The sequence below is a fragment of the Halichoeres trimaculatus genome, unplaced genomic scaffold (genome assembly GCF_033239565.1).
Source record: "Halichoeres trimaculatus isolate MK-OKI-2021-1 unplaced genomic scaffold, fHalTri1.1 fHalTri1_scaffold_3, whole genome shotgun sequence".
NCBI lineage: Eukaryota > Metazoa > Chordata > Actinopteri > Labriformes > Labridae > Halichoeres > Halichoeres trimaculatus.
This window is the reverse complement of record NW_027437181.1, coordinates 10,720,106-10,733,858: the sequence shown is the minus strand read 5'-3', so window position 1 is coordinate 10,733,858 and position 13,753 is coordinate 10,720,106. Positions and strand designations below refer to the sequence as shown.

At 38.3% G+C, this 13,753-nt stretch overlaps 1 protein-coding gene across 1 annotated transcript in view; it reads right to left on the bottom strand.

The window, feature by feature from the left end:
- glceb (glucuronic acid epimerase b) overlaps positions 1-13,753 on the bottom strand; it is a 72,413-nt gene that overhangs the window by 31,879 nt on the left and 26,781 nt on the right. Inside the window, exon 2 of the mRNA XM_074666367.1 lies at positions 6,588-6,691. The gene's annotated coding sequence lies outside the window, so the exon portion shown is untranslated. The remainder of the gene's footprint in view (positions 1-6,587; positions 6,692-13,753) is intronic.

The following is a 13,753-nucleotide window of genomic DNA, read 5'->3' as shown; positions in this document are numbered from 1 at the left end:
TTGTGGGATGGGCAACAGAGCTGAGTATGTAGGTTGTGCCCAAATCTTCTCTGCCAATGCTAAACAGTTTCTCCTGTTATTGACTCTTGTTTGTTGTTGTTTGTTTTGGTGGAGTTAATTGTAGAGGAAGCTGTTGGGCATCTGCAAATTTTTCATGGGTAGAACCCACAGACTCAGCTCTGCTGCTCATGCACATTGTGAATACATTTGCTACATTTCAGTTTTTCCTTTAATACTCCTCTATTTTAATTCTGTAAGTACATTGTCGTATTCTCCTGTGCCTTGTTGCGAGCTGCTGGAACAAGAAAATGTCCTTCCACGGAGGATCAATAAAGTAGATCTTGTCTTTTCTTTCTTTTATCTGATTTTGAGCTTAAAATCAATGAGTTATGAGTCATTTGTTGGGGATGTCTCATAGACACTTTTCCTGTTTTCAGAATATCACAAACCAGATGATGAATCATTTGATTAAAAAAGGCAAAATGATCAATAATGACAGCAGTGGCTGGTTGTACTCCCAAAGCTACAAATAAAAATGACTCCACACTCCTGTTTTTTCTGAAACACTCAGAGGATGAAAACTGTGCCTAATATTATTGAGCACTAAATCCAAACTGCTTAAAGAACCACTAACTGATGGCAGGTCTCATCTAACTTTTACAAGGTAATCATCTTCATCCGACAGCTTGCTCATGAAACTGCTGACACCTTAAAGTGAGCAAACATCAGCTTCACGCTCTGACAGAAAAGCACCTCCACCCCCTGCTGTCCTGGGGTCCCATGGGTGCTCACGTGCTAGATGATACCCAGCCGTTCTGCTGCTTCTGCAGATCATCAGAGGCTTTTTACTCCGCGAGCCTTTCAGCTGAGATGGACTGAAATGTATGAGGGATATCTGAGTGCCCTGATGGAATCATCTGCAGCATGTGAACTTTTAGCTTTAAATGGAAAACTCTGCCTGACGTTGACATCCAGATGCATGTTTTCCCCTCCAATATATGCTAATATTTGATATCTTTTGCCCCTAAATCCCCAGTAACAAGGCTGGGGGAGGTCTCACAAGAGTCTCATGAATATAAACTCTTCTGAAGCAAAAAGGAGCTTAAAAAAATCAAATAAGTTGACCTTGTTAAACCGACATCGAATCCAACTAGCTGCTAATCTGTGCTCTGGTCCCCAGTGAAGATGTAAAACATTTACAACATGTCAAAACTGCTGCGGCAGTGAGCATAGGGATGGCTGAATGAAGTTGTTTTTCTTCTCCTGCTGTCCTCCGGCGTAAAAATCACAAGCAGTCATCTCGGCAATAAAAGCAGAGTGCTCATGAGCCATCCTCTGGGAGCTATTGGAGCAGAAGCCCCGGTGTATGCGTGAGGAGCAGGTGTTGTAGCCTTAACTAAACTCCTGACATTTTCACTGCTCTCCTCCACGGCTGGAGAGAGGCAGGCTGTTTGAGACTGCCTGTAAATTATCAGCTTATGCCGAAGCTGGGAGGCATGTTAGCTCCCGTGGAGATGGGAGACTGTGTGTATGTGTTATATCTGTGTGTCTGTGTGTCTGTGTGTGTGTGCTGGGGCAGACTGTTGTGGTTCTGAGCCTGATTATGTTACTGTGCAGGCATCAAGGTGTATTCAAGGCAACAACTGACAAGAAAAATAACCTAGATCTTCAAGCGCAAACCATGAGATAATGCAAGTAGAGAAGCTACGACTCTCTTTCTCGACCTGCTTGAACTTTCATATTCTACTAAATTCTCACAGTTGTCAATAACGAGATTTTTTTTCCAAAATATTGAAAAATTTCCTCAAGGCAAGATCCACCAAAATAATCAAATGATCGTGAAGGTGCAAAAAAACGTTTGAGTTTGTCTATTCATAAGTTTTCGTTTTAAATCCTGACTCCTTCAAGGTCGATTTCTGAATCATTGACTTCAAATGGAGTTTGAACAAAATAAGCTTTTCACAGCTTAATACTACAAAACGTCAACCTTGGTGAACTAAATTTAGTCACTGGTAGGAGGCCACAGTTTCAATGTGTCTGCTGACCCTCGTCCTCTTCCCGTCACTCTTCTGTGAGTGCAGCTGAAAGCAGTGAGCAGCAGCCACAGAGAGCAGAGGGGTCTGCATATTCATGATGAAGCGCCAGGGACTCACTTCAAGGAAAACTGCTCGCTGTACCATCGCCAATGTCTGCCTGTCAGCCACAGCTCTTGTTGTTGGGGGTAAGTTCTGAAACTGAGTAGCCAAAGGGCTCCTCAAGACACAAAAACTGGGGCGCTGGTTTGGAGTAATGGAGTCGTGGGCTCTATACAAAGGCTGGAGTTCTTATGCAGGGTGGCCCAAGTTTGATTCCAACCTGTGGCCCTTTTCTCACATGCCATTCCTTACTCTGGGTCCAATTTTCTGCTTTATCCAATGTGCTGTCATCATAGATGAAATACACAGAAGCTAGAAAATACTTGGTCACAACAAGGCTACTTTCTGAGCGGTTAATCATTTGTTCTGTTTATTAGATTGTCAGAAAATAAAGAAAACGTCAGAATAATACAGGAATACCCAACTCTCACTGAAAGGAAAAAAGCTAAGAATTTCATCATCTGGAACAACTGGCTTTCTCTTTAAAATAAGAAACCAAAAAGATGAAAAATATTTTGAGATTAAAAAAAAACCCATATGAACATGTAATGATGTCTTTAACTGTGAAAACAGATTTGTTTCTTTCAACCATTCTTGGACTGAAAAGACTCTTAAAGATTTTAACAAACAGTATTTAATACTAATGAACAAGACATTTATTAGCAGTGATCAAGTAACATAACTCCTTCTAGCCCCTTTTTTGTTTGTATAAATGTTTTTTTTTTAATATACTGTATGATTTATCAAACACTTCACCTCACTCATGATGACCTGTCTTAAAATGTCTGGGTTGTTTTTTTAAAAAAACAACAAAGGAAAAGTAAAAAAAATATGTGTTTTTTAAGAAAGCTTAGAAGGTTGGTTCAGGACCAAATAATATATATTAAAAAAAACATGAAAAAAGGTTTATATTTTTCTTTTTAGCTGCTCCATTTGTTGCATCTATGAGTGACACACTTTTCAGATCTATTAACACCATGAAACTGAAAAACTTGCACTTCAGACAAAAACCTTGGTGTTACTCCAAGTCTACAAACAACATATGGTGACTTTCCTTATGCGTCACAGATAAGAATAGCAGATGCTCAGCTGACAAACCTACACCAACACAACAGATCAGCAACCAAACTTGCTGCAGTGCTCAGTAATAAAGCATTGTTTTAAGGGAGCTTAGGGGAGAGTAAACTGCTTTGAAGTTAATGCGACTGTGTGCTTTATCTCCTGTAGGAGGATTAAGCAGGTCATAACCAAAAAGCTTATAACTGAGCCCTACTGAGGGATTAAGCAAACTCCTAATCAAATGGAGGAGAGACAAGAGAGAAATTCATAAACAACTTTATGCAGGTCATGCTAACTGCTTGTCCTGACACATCCCCTAAAACAGATCTAAAAAATAGGGAGTGGCAAAAGATACTTAATACTAAGACACAAATCATGCTGTGGTCGGATTTAGAGCACAGTGCTGCAGCTAGAGTCTGCAAAGAGTAGACAGAAGCAGTCAGCGCAGAGAACAAGGCAAAGGATTTTAGTCTAATCTTTTAGTGTAAACTGCTTTGTCGATGACTGAATAAACAAACTGCATCACAATTACTTTTTATATGCACACAAAGTTTGGGAAATGTTTTTTAAACACTCAATATTCATAAAAATGTATTTCAGCAAGAAAACAAGAGTTTGAGTGTTAAAAGGCCACACACCCACTCACGAATAGCAAAGTAAACTTATTATAATGCAGTCTTGTATTCCCCGGTTAACCAACAAGTTTTTCTGACTGAAATTTCTTCTGCTGCATGTATTTGATGAATCAAGTCATTTGTGTCATTTGCATTTCAGGAACTCAGAGGAGTTGGTCAGACATGCAGCAACCCTTTTAGGGACTTTACCACCCTAAACAATCCGGAGGGCATGACCTGATTTGGGGCTCATCACAACTGACTATTTGCCCAAATAATGTGTGTGGTGTTGGTACTACTATCTTATTACTGCTGATCATGTTGGAGGCTCCCCAATCTGGAATTGTAAATGTCAAACATGTTTGATATTTACAATTCCAAGTCAGAGTGGAAGTGAATGTTTGGTACTTTTACCTCTAACAAACATGGCGTATGAATGTAAACAGCTGTACCTCGAACCAAGGTGAATGCTGAACAGGAAGACAAAGTTTGTCAAATTATTTCACCCTTATTGCTTTCCCTGTCTTTTGTTATTGTTATTGTTTTAAGAGCATACACACCACAGCAGCCAGCTTATGGCGATGATCACCCACCATGCTTGTTTATTTTCTGAAGTTATGCTTGATCATGCAAGCTACTGTAAGATCTCATGTCTGTGGACTCATTATGACAAATGTTAAGTGTGTGATTGCATGTGTTCTTATAGAATTGTCTTTTGTGATTGTAAGATTGTGATGTTTACAAATCAGTTAGGACAGTCTTGTGATTTTTCACACAATGTTTTTTTGGGTAAAGATCTAAAATTCATCTGGTGTGAGATCAGCATAACTTTGAGATGACCAAGTAAGATGCAAAGCGTTGTAGTCAAGGTTGACTTAAGATTAAGGTTAGATAGCTGCATGTAAATCTGGAGGTAAAGCCCACTACGCTTCTAATATGAAAAACTTCCTCACTCCATTTCTACAAAATAAATGATTTGCAATAAATTTCACATTTGGGACAGTGTGTACAAATACATATAGAAAAATACAAAAAAAAAGTAGTTCAGACCAAATTTTTGTTGCAGCCTGCTGCAGAAAAATGACCTCATTTTAACATGGGTGTTAATGGGAGTTCCTTAGCTTTTAGAGCTTCAACACTGGAGTCTACCATTTGGTGTAAATGCTTCAAACACAAAACTTTTGATGATATCATCAAAAGATTTCACTTTGGAAAATAGGAATCTGGAAAGGTGTCTGAAGGACTTCCCCTCTGTCACTGTAGTTTCAAACTTTGGAAAATCTGACAACCGTATTCATTCAGAACAATAACCCACTCTAAAGAGTGTAGTTTGCTGAGGACTGACTTGATTTTTGGCAGGTGTTTGGTTAGAGCTGTAGAGTCCTCAAAAATGCATTGCAATCAGTCCCTTGTGCCTGGAGAAACAAGGGCTGCAATTTCTATTACCAGTTATACAGCCATGTGGTTGGAGCATTAATGAAGTGTTTTGTGGTATTATTGTTCTTGCAAACAGTAGCTAGTGCATTAGAGACTAATTGGAGCTGCTGTTGAGTGTTTTAATTCTTTTGAAATGCATGGTAAATAAGTTGTTTTCTATAATCTTCTTCTCGCCCTCACATTAAACACACCCCTACTGTTTTAAGTATTCTGATGAGACTGCAACTCATATTTTTTTCTTCAGTTAACGAGCTGAAGTGAAGCTTGCGGCCCAATCCTTTTGAGAGCTGTTGGATTTTCTGTTTAACAAAAAAGGAAGCATAATAAAGAAACGACTTAGAGTTCCTCTAAATTGGAAGCAATTTTCTATTATTTCTTTCACTCTGTCACAGGTATAGGACTGCCAAGCTTCATTAAACATAAGCCTCTATTCCAAACTTTTTACTGCTTCTGCACCTGTAAATGTCTGCTTTTAGGCTGATTCATAGCAGTGCATCTTTTTGGCTTTTCTGCATCAAACAGGTCAACTAATTTAGCCCCTATGAAACACATAAGACCATCCAGGGAAAGAGCCTCAATGGTGATTTAAACATGTACCACCCTGCTCGAAACACAAAAACACATTCAAGAGAATACTTCTTTCTAAATTACAAATTGTTTACCTAAGTGTACGACTAAGCTTGCCCGCACTGTGTTACTTTAGTGTCGAAAATATTAGCAGTGATATAGTGCTTTTGTCCTTCATCTAGAGATTATAATGATGCTTAAGGGGAGTGTCTCAAGTCCAACAGTTTCTTCTCTTTCTTCCTCTCTCTCAAACACACACAGACACACACACACACAGACACACACACAATTACCCATGTTATGCAAGCTAATGAAGCCACAGTTACTTCAAAGAGCTCCATCTCTCCTTATGCTATCAAAGATGATTCACTGATGACAAGAGGACGGATGCAGGGCTTAGGGGGATCTGTAACAGCTCTGCTTAATCATTTCATCATACAAGCAAGACCGGGCTATCTCTCACCGCAGATAGTGGAGCATGCCTAAGTTTGGGATTTAATTTGTCCGTGTAATGAAGCAGAGGACAAATTGGCATGCAAAAGAGGTCGTAGCGCATATAGAGTGAGTTATTTAGTCTCACATGCAGTGAGTGAGTGAGTTCATTTCATAAAACAAATTTACAAAGTGCGAGGTCATAATAAAAGGCTGTGGATGAGGAAAATGTCAGCGCTTAATGATGTCTAAATAACTGTTTTATTCTCTGAGTGCTAACTGGGACCTTGATTGTGGAGGTTTGTCGGCCTGAATTAGTGATATCACTGATATTCATACTGACCTCTAATCCATTCACAAAGAAAAGGTCAGCTCATTGAGCATCCTGCCGGCATCCACCGCTGAGTCAGTCCACAGCTGGCTCTTCTGGAACTTTCCGCTCAGCACCTGAACACAGGGGAGAAGGATCATAAATACCAATATAGTGATAACTTTAAAAGACACAAGCATACAAATCTGTTATTTTAGATTCTCAAGGATGTCAAGAGGATGCAAGGTGATTAATCTATGTCAATAACAGATACAAGCACAAACAAATGCCGTTTTAATTGTAAAATGCATCCCTTTTTCCTCAGTGTGTGTGTGTACAAAGTACATCATTATTCTTGTCTCTGTTAGATTTATTTTAAAAAGATGGCATTAATTAAGTCTTCTTGCTGTCAGACAAAAGCCCTAAAGCCCCAGTCAAAAGCTCGTGAGACCAAGCTTCTTTTGTCGCTTGAGATACTCAATTTGAGGCTATCGTCTTCTGCCTCTTTGTCACAGAGATATTAACAAGTTTGGAGCTACAGGGTCATGTTTCCCTCTCATACTGATTCATTTGAAAAACTCTTGGGCTTCTAGAAAATAAAACATTGAGGAATTCACAAGAAAATAACATTCATGTCAAAATGAATCAAAGCTAAAATCAAAAGCTAAAATTTGACTGCTACTAGCATCTCTTCAGCGACTGTCATAGTTAGCATACAGCATAAGGAAATGCTACACTGTCTGGCTGGAATACTGTATTACAATCAGGCACTGGTAAAATCAGTAAATAATTGTCATTTTTAATGATGCAATCGTTGCAATAAACATCTAACTTTTAACAAGGTAATAAATATTTGAAGCTTCAGAAATCATGACCTATCCCTACAATTCGGAGCTATGTTGCATCCAACCCAATCTAAGTGATAATTGCTATAAAAATGAGTGTTCAGCTATTTAAAGCTCATTTTAAGTTCACAAACAAAGTAGTTTTATCTTCACTAATCTAATTATACAGATGTTATTTATTCCAGGTCTGTTTTGCTAAATGCCACTAATCAGGGACTCTCGGTACATCTTAATATAGTCTGACGCTGGCAATTGCCCAGTTTTAGTTCAATTTAGTTTACATCTTGACTTAACTGTTGCCCTTGACAAAATAAATCACTACATTCTGATGAGGAGAATTTGTGATTGGTTAGGAATATCAAGTACAGAATAAGATTGGTTGTCATTGTATCTTACAATCCTCTCCATTGGTCTTCGGAGTACCACAGGGGTCTTTCCTGGGCCTCTTGCCATTTTCAATTTATCTTGAACATTTGTTTACAACAAATAATTTCAGCTTTAAAAATAACCAGGGTTAGTTTAAGCCAGGTTAACCTCTCTAGAAAGCATCTCAATCATTTATTTTTAACAAATTCATATTGCAATTCAAAACTCCACCTGATGTTAGCAACGGTGGATTGCATGTTGCAGATTCACATACCTGACATGATGGTTTTAGTTTCAGTTACAGATCAATTGATAACAACAGAAGAATGAATTCCTGAGTACACCAAGGATATCAGTCTGAACAGGCTCTACATTCCTAACACGCAATCCTTCGACAGGCCGAACGTTTCCGGGGGTAAATTATGATTGATCACACCCTCCTGCTAAGCAGCTTTTCAATACAAACTTTTCAGAAGGAAAAAAAAAGATTATTAAGTAATGTAATTCTTTCCACAGTGGCTAATTAGAATCTTAAATCAATGCTCCACTAACTCTGACAGGTATGCCCAATAAATTAAGATGAGGAAACAAATACATATTTGTAATTGCACCCATGATGAATTTATAGGCCTGCCGACAGCAGGGTCATTAAAGTACAACCACTCTGTCAGTGAAAATATGCACAGAGTGACATGGATACTTTCCTCTGCAATTAATCTCACCAATGTATTTCTAGCCCCAGCTGAAACAGGCTATTAAACTTAAGAAGGAGCTAAATTGCCACGTCAAGGAGAGCATATTGATCTTTTCACGGAATGTGCTTATTGACAAAGCACTTAAATTAGATATTGTGGAAATAAAACCAGCTGGGCTCCTTCTGTCATAGCACGGCCCCCTGAAGTGTTAAAGTACTCAAGGAGAAAATGGGGAGCAAAAAGAGAAGGCTGAAAACAAGACGGAGTGAAACAGACAATACAGAAAGAACACTGGATGGAATAAAATGAGCAAAGGTCGCACATGATGTCAGTGAATTATCTTCCAAATTAATATCCAAAGAGGCAGTCTGCAGTATGCTCTCATTAAAGACAGGCATTAACTGGGAGGAAGAAATCCCTGTTTATTATGTGAAACAAAACTCTGCAATCCATCAGCTTGGCTTTTACAAATAAGACATCACAGAAGGAGCAGAGGCAACAGTCTGAATCTCTTTCTCTCATCAACTTGATCCAAAAACAGTATTTAGATTGGAGACCTGTAGCTAGACTCTTTATATAAGATGTGCTCTTTCAAAATAGGAAAAAAAGTAATATTTTATGAAGAATTTCTGGCCTCATCATGCTCTGATGACACAAAGGGCAATGTGTGTGTGTCTGTGTGCGTAGCCTTCATCTGAAAGATAGCACACCTTGTACCCAGCCAGTGAAAAGGAAGTAGAAATGTCAGCAGTCTTAATCAATAGTCCGGGCTACTGTAAAGGAGTACTGATGCTTTTTTGAGGCAGGTGTGCTGCAGGCAGATGGTGAGAAGTAGAAAATGAGAGTGAACGTCACCCTAGAGCAGCTCATTCTTCCTGGAGCTTATCCTGCACCACTCCTGCCATCTCTGCATTTTCTCGGCTGCATTTATTCATATCAGCCGTCTTGAACATCTGGATGGAGTCGCGCTCTGCTTAAAGGAGCATCTCAGACGACTGACTGCACAGACATCCACTTCTGTAGGAGCTAGAAATCAGATGGCGCAAAATAACATACAAGTTCATACACAGTGAACCAATAAGAGCTAAAAGGCAGCACAATCTGCTTATCACACTTCAAGACTGTGAAAATGCAGATGTGCTCTCAGTAAGGAAATCTCCTCACCAACCCGTTTCTGAATAACTGCACATACCAAAATTTCTATCTCGGATGCCTATTTATTTGAGTGAGCAGATAGAATAATACATATTTATTATTTTATTAGCTTATACCTGCTAAATGAGGTTAAATAAGGGCGAAAAAAGTAGCTACACAAAGCTGAGATATGATTTAATGAAGTAAATCTAGTAATTTGCAAAGCTGAAACAATGTATTAAAGGTACAGCATGCAGTAATTAGTAAAAAGGTGAGTATCTGTGTATTTGATGAGAAATTTTCAAGCTCAAGTAGAAGATAAATTAAGAATGGCAAGGGACCTAGGACAGACCCCTGTGGGATATAATAAAATGATGTGAAGATGAACTGAAAGTAGCCAAATGTTTTAAGTCTGCTGCAAAGGAGCATCTTTGTTGAGTTCAGAAACACAAAAAAATCCTATTTTCAGGAAAACTACAATCAATATCTTTACTGACTGACTTTTTTTTTGCAACAAAACTGTTTTATAGTGCATCTGGTGTAACTCTTAAAATTATAAAACAATAAGCATGCTAAGTCCATGGGAAATAAAGACTTGGACACTACTGTTTAATAAATGTTTCAGTCACTTTCTTGTAAGCATGCAGATCATACAGTGTAAACAACGCCAAGACAGTCCAGCTGCAGACCTCCACTCTCAGCCCACTCTCGTGGGGGCTCCTTGACCATCAGAAGGCAGTGATGTTGGGAAGTATAAAATTTTAAAATAAAAGTTGCCTTTGTTAGGTGAAACAATCTGATTTTTTATTTCCTCATTGTTTCACACCTCAGCTATCTTAGCTTAGCAGATTGATAACAGCTTCCCCAAGAAAACTCTGATTTTCAATTTTCTGCTTAAAGTTTTACTGAAGAACTGAACACACAAAGAAATGTAAAATACTCTCTCACATCAGATTCCTATTCAATACATTCAACATTATATACATCTCCTAATATACAAAAAGCAGCATAGAGACAAAATAGCACTAGATGATGCTAACGTATATTTTGCAACATAAAAAGCATTTATATGCTGGTAGCATATGTTGATATAACTTCAGTTTTAAACCAGAATTTCAGCTGTCATCACAGAAACATATAACGGTTTTTCTGTTACTCAAAACTCTAAATGCCAAGATACTAATAGACATATCAAGATCCATTGACCTATTTAAAATTTATTTAATTTTAAACGCTTTGTTAGCTAATTAAAATACTGATTTTTTTGTTGTTTGTTTTTTGTTTAACTTCACATCCTTATGTCACTTCCTTCTGTCAGTGGAGTCGGCTAAGAGTGGAGGTCTGCAGCTGGACCCCTCTCAACAACAGTGTGTTTCAGAGGAAACAGTATGAAGTGACTGATTTAGAAGTTACATGGATCAGATGGAAAAAAAGAACAAAAACTCTGTTTTGGTTTGTTTGGTTTCATTTAGAAACTTATAAACAGTTACTATACAAACATGAGTTAAAGGTTTTTGAGTTGCTCTGTTGAAAGGTTTGAAATACTTGTGACCTTGGCATCAACTGACAGACAATTAAAGCAAAACAAAAAACAAAACAGCCCATTTATGAATATAACAAAGAGGCTGTAATTGCATCGGCATGTTAATGACGAGCTTCCCCGGGTTTGGATTTCTAAAGCTTTTCATTTCTAAAGTTCAACAATTAAATTATGAGTTCCAACAATGATCCCTTAAGAATGTGTAGCTAAAGGGTGAAAGCATAAAACTGCAGCTCCTCTTTGTGGCAGCTTAGCATGTGGCTTTCACAGCTTAGCACAGCACTGACTCCATTTTCATAGCCTTTACATATTGTCCCATTCAATCGACCTTTCTTAAGCAAGTGGTTGACACCTTGCATATGAATCATGAACATCAACTTTATGGCCCTCTCCTGTGAATACATTTTGAACATTAGGCAGTGGATATGTCTTTTACTGCTGCTGGACTCAGAGTGATATTAGACCATTAATTATTTTAGTCCCTCTTCATTTGGAGCCATCCTGACACAAGCAGCCATCTATCAGGACTTGTAGTCGGTGCAAAAAAAGAGATGGGGACCCATCTGTTAGGCATTCATAATACATCCATTTTCTCTGGGGAGTCAATGGCTGGCCAAACTTTGAGTGATCACACCACTGATGCCGCCACGGTGCCAGCCATCGCTGACCATCTGATGCCCAGAGCAATATCCAACAGTTCTGAGTCTGCAAAGTGAGGGGCTTGTTAAAAGGAGATTTCAGCTCGCAGAAGTGGAGCCAATTGATTTCATGTGATCACTTTTATCAGGGATTCCATCAACTATGATAATTACCCCCCCCACACACACACACACACCAACAACACATGCCTTGTGATATAGACTTTTCAAGAGGCTCCCTAAATCACAGCGTTTCGACTCAGGCCAGTGTCCTACATCCTGAGTCACACACTGAGATTTGATCTCATTGGCTTGACTGGGCTGTTTAGTCACGATGTCCGGAAAAACTGTTCCAGTGAAAGTTGTTTATTCATGCACTCTTTGCCTTAATGCCAAGACAAGACTCACAGGACACCAAACAGTTAACTGTAACTTCAAATAGAGATGATTTAATTTATCCATAAATCAACATCTTAAGTACTTATTATTTTTTTAATTCTACTGAATGTCTTTAATCCAATTAATCTGATGCTTATTTGTTACAGATTATAATTTTAATTAATGTTAAAAAAAATGTTGCATATCACTGTAAAACACAATACGTTGACCTAACTCAATACTGAAAGGTGTGATATAAAAAAAATTGCCTTATGAATTAAGTAAATATAATAACAAAAAATTGAAGCAGATCTGAACAACTAAATTAAGTAACATTTTAAATTTCAGCTGGGTCTCGTATCCATAAACGTTCCCTCTCTACTCATGGTTACAAGCACCGTCACAACAAAAATCAGCTCCAATATAATAACTCTGGTGACCGTGAGTGAGGAGGAAAGGCAGTAGATATGAGACCCTGCTTAGGGGGCACAGGTTGTTTGGGCCCCGCTGCACTGACTGGTGGTCTGTGCTCCATGGCACAGGATCTTGTACCTGTTGACTTTTGCAGTGTGTGCTTAATGGTTAATGTATTTATCAATTAAATATTTGACTGGACTATCATGCTATTTAGGCCAATTTTAAAATTAAATGTAAAAAGATATATTTACTTTTGACACAGTCAGTCCACACCACATAGAGCATAGACAGCTGATAGATGCCAGGAGGGGCACAGACAGCTGATCCATGCTGTGAGGCACAGACAAACAGTCAGTATAATGTGGAGCACAGAGAACCTGTCCCACTGCTGCATGTCTAGAAGTACAGCAGGGTCTCATATCGACTGCACCACCCCCTCACTCACGGTTACAAAACACAGTCACAAACTAATGATTTTAAGTTGTGCTTACTTAAACATTAACAAAAGTTAAATCTACCCAGAAATCATTTTTAACACTGAAAACTCAGACATTTGATTAAATTCAACTTACTAACAAATTTCAAGTCTTCATAGCTTAATCCAATGGGGTACTTGAACTTTGGGGTTCACAGTATACATAGACATGATTCAGCTGTTACCAAGTATAACACAACACAGTATTGCGAGAGTTTGTGTGAATCACAGCTGCCAGATTTCAATATTTCATAACTGATCATAAATATATCTTCATCTTTAGGAAGAAAAATACTATTAAGTATGTGATTGGTGCATTTTTGGAATACTTGCCAATACTGATAATACTACTTACAAAGGCAGCTGCGCAATACGGATATGTTTCAGTCAAACAAAAAAAATGTTCAAAGGGACAAAAATTTGTTAAACAATTTTTGCCCACACCAAAATCTTTTCCTGTAGTGAAACTGTTTTTTTTTTATTTTACTTTCAGAATGCAGCCAGTGTGCAGCTCAATGTCTGCACCAAAACTATTGTAGAAAGGATGGCAGATCAGGGAAAAGTATCTCCTGAATAGGGTTAGGTTAGGGCAGATCTTCAGAAAGATGTTCCAGATACAACACCAATGCTAGCTTGTGATATTATTACAAATTTGCGTGTAACAATCAGTCAAAACAGTACCTAAAAAGATCTGTTTTCACCTCGAGCATC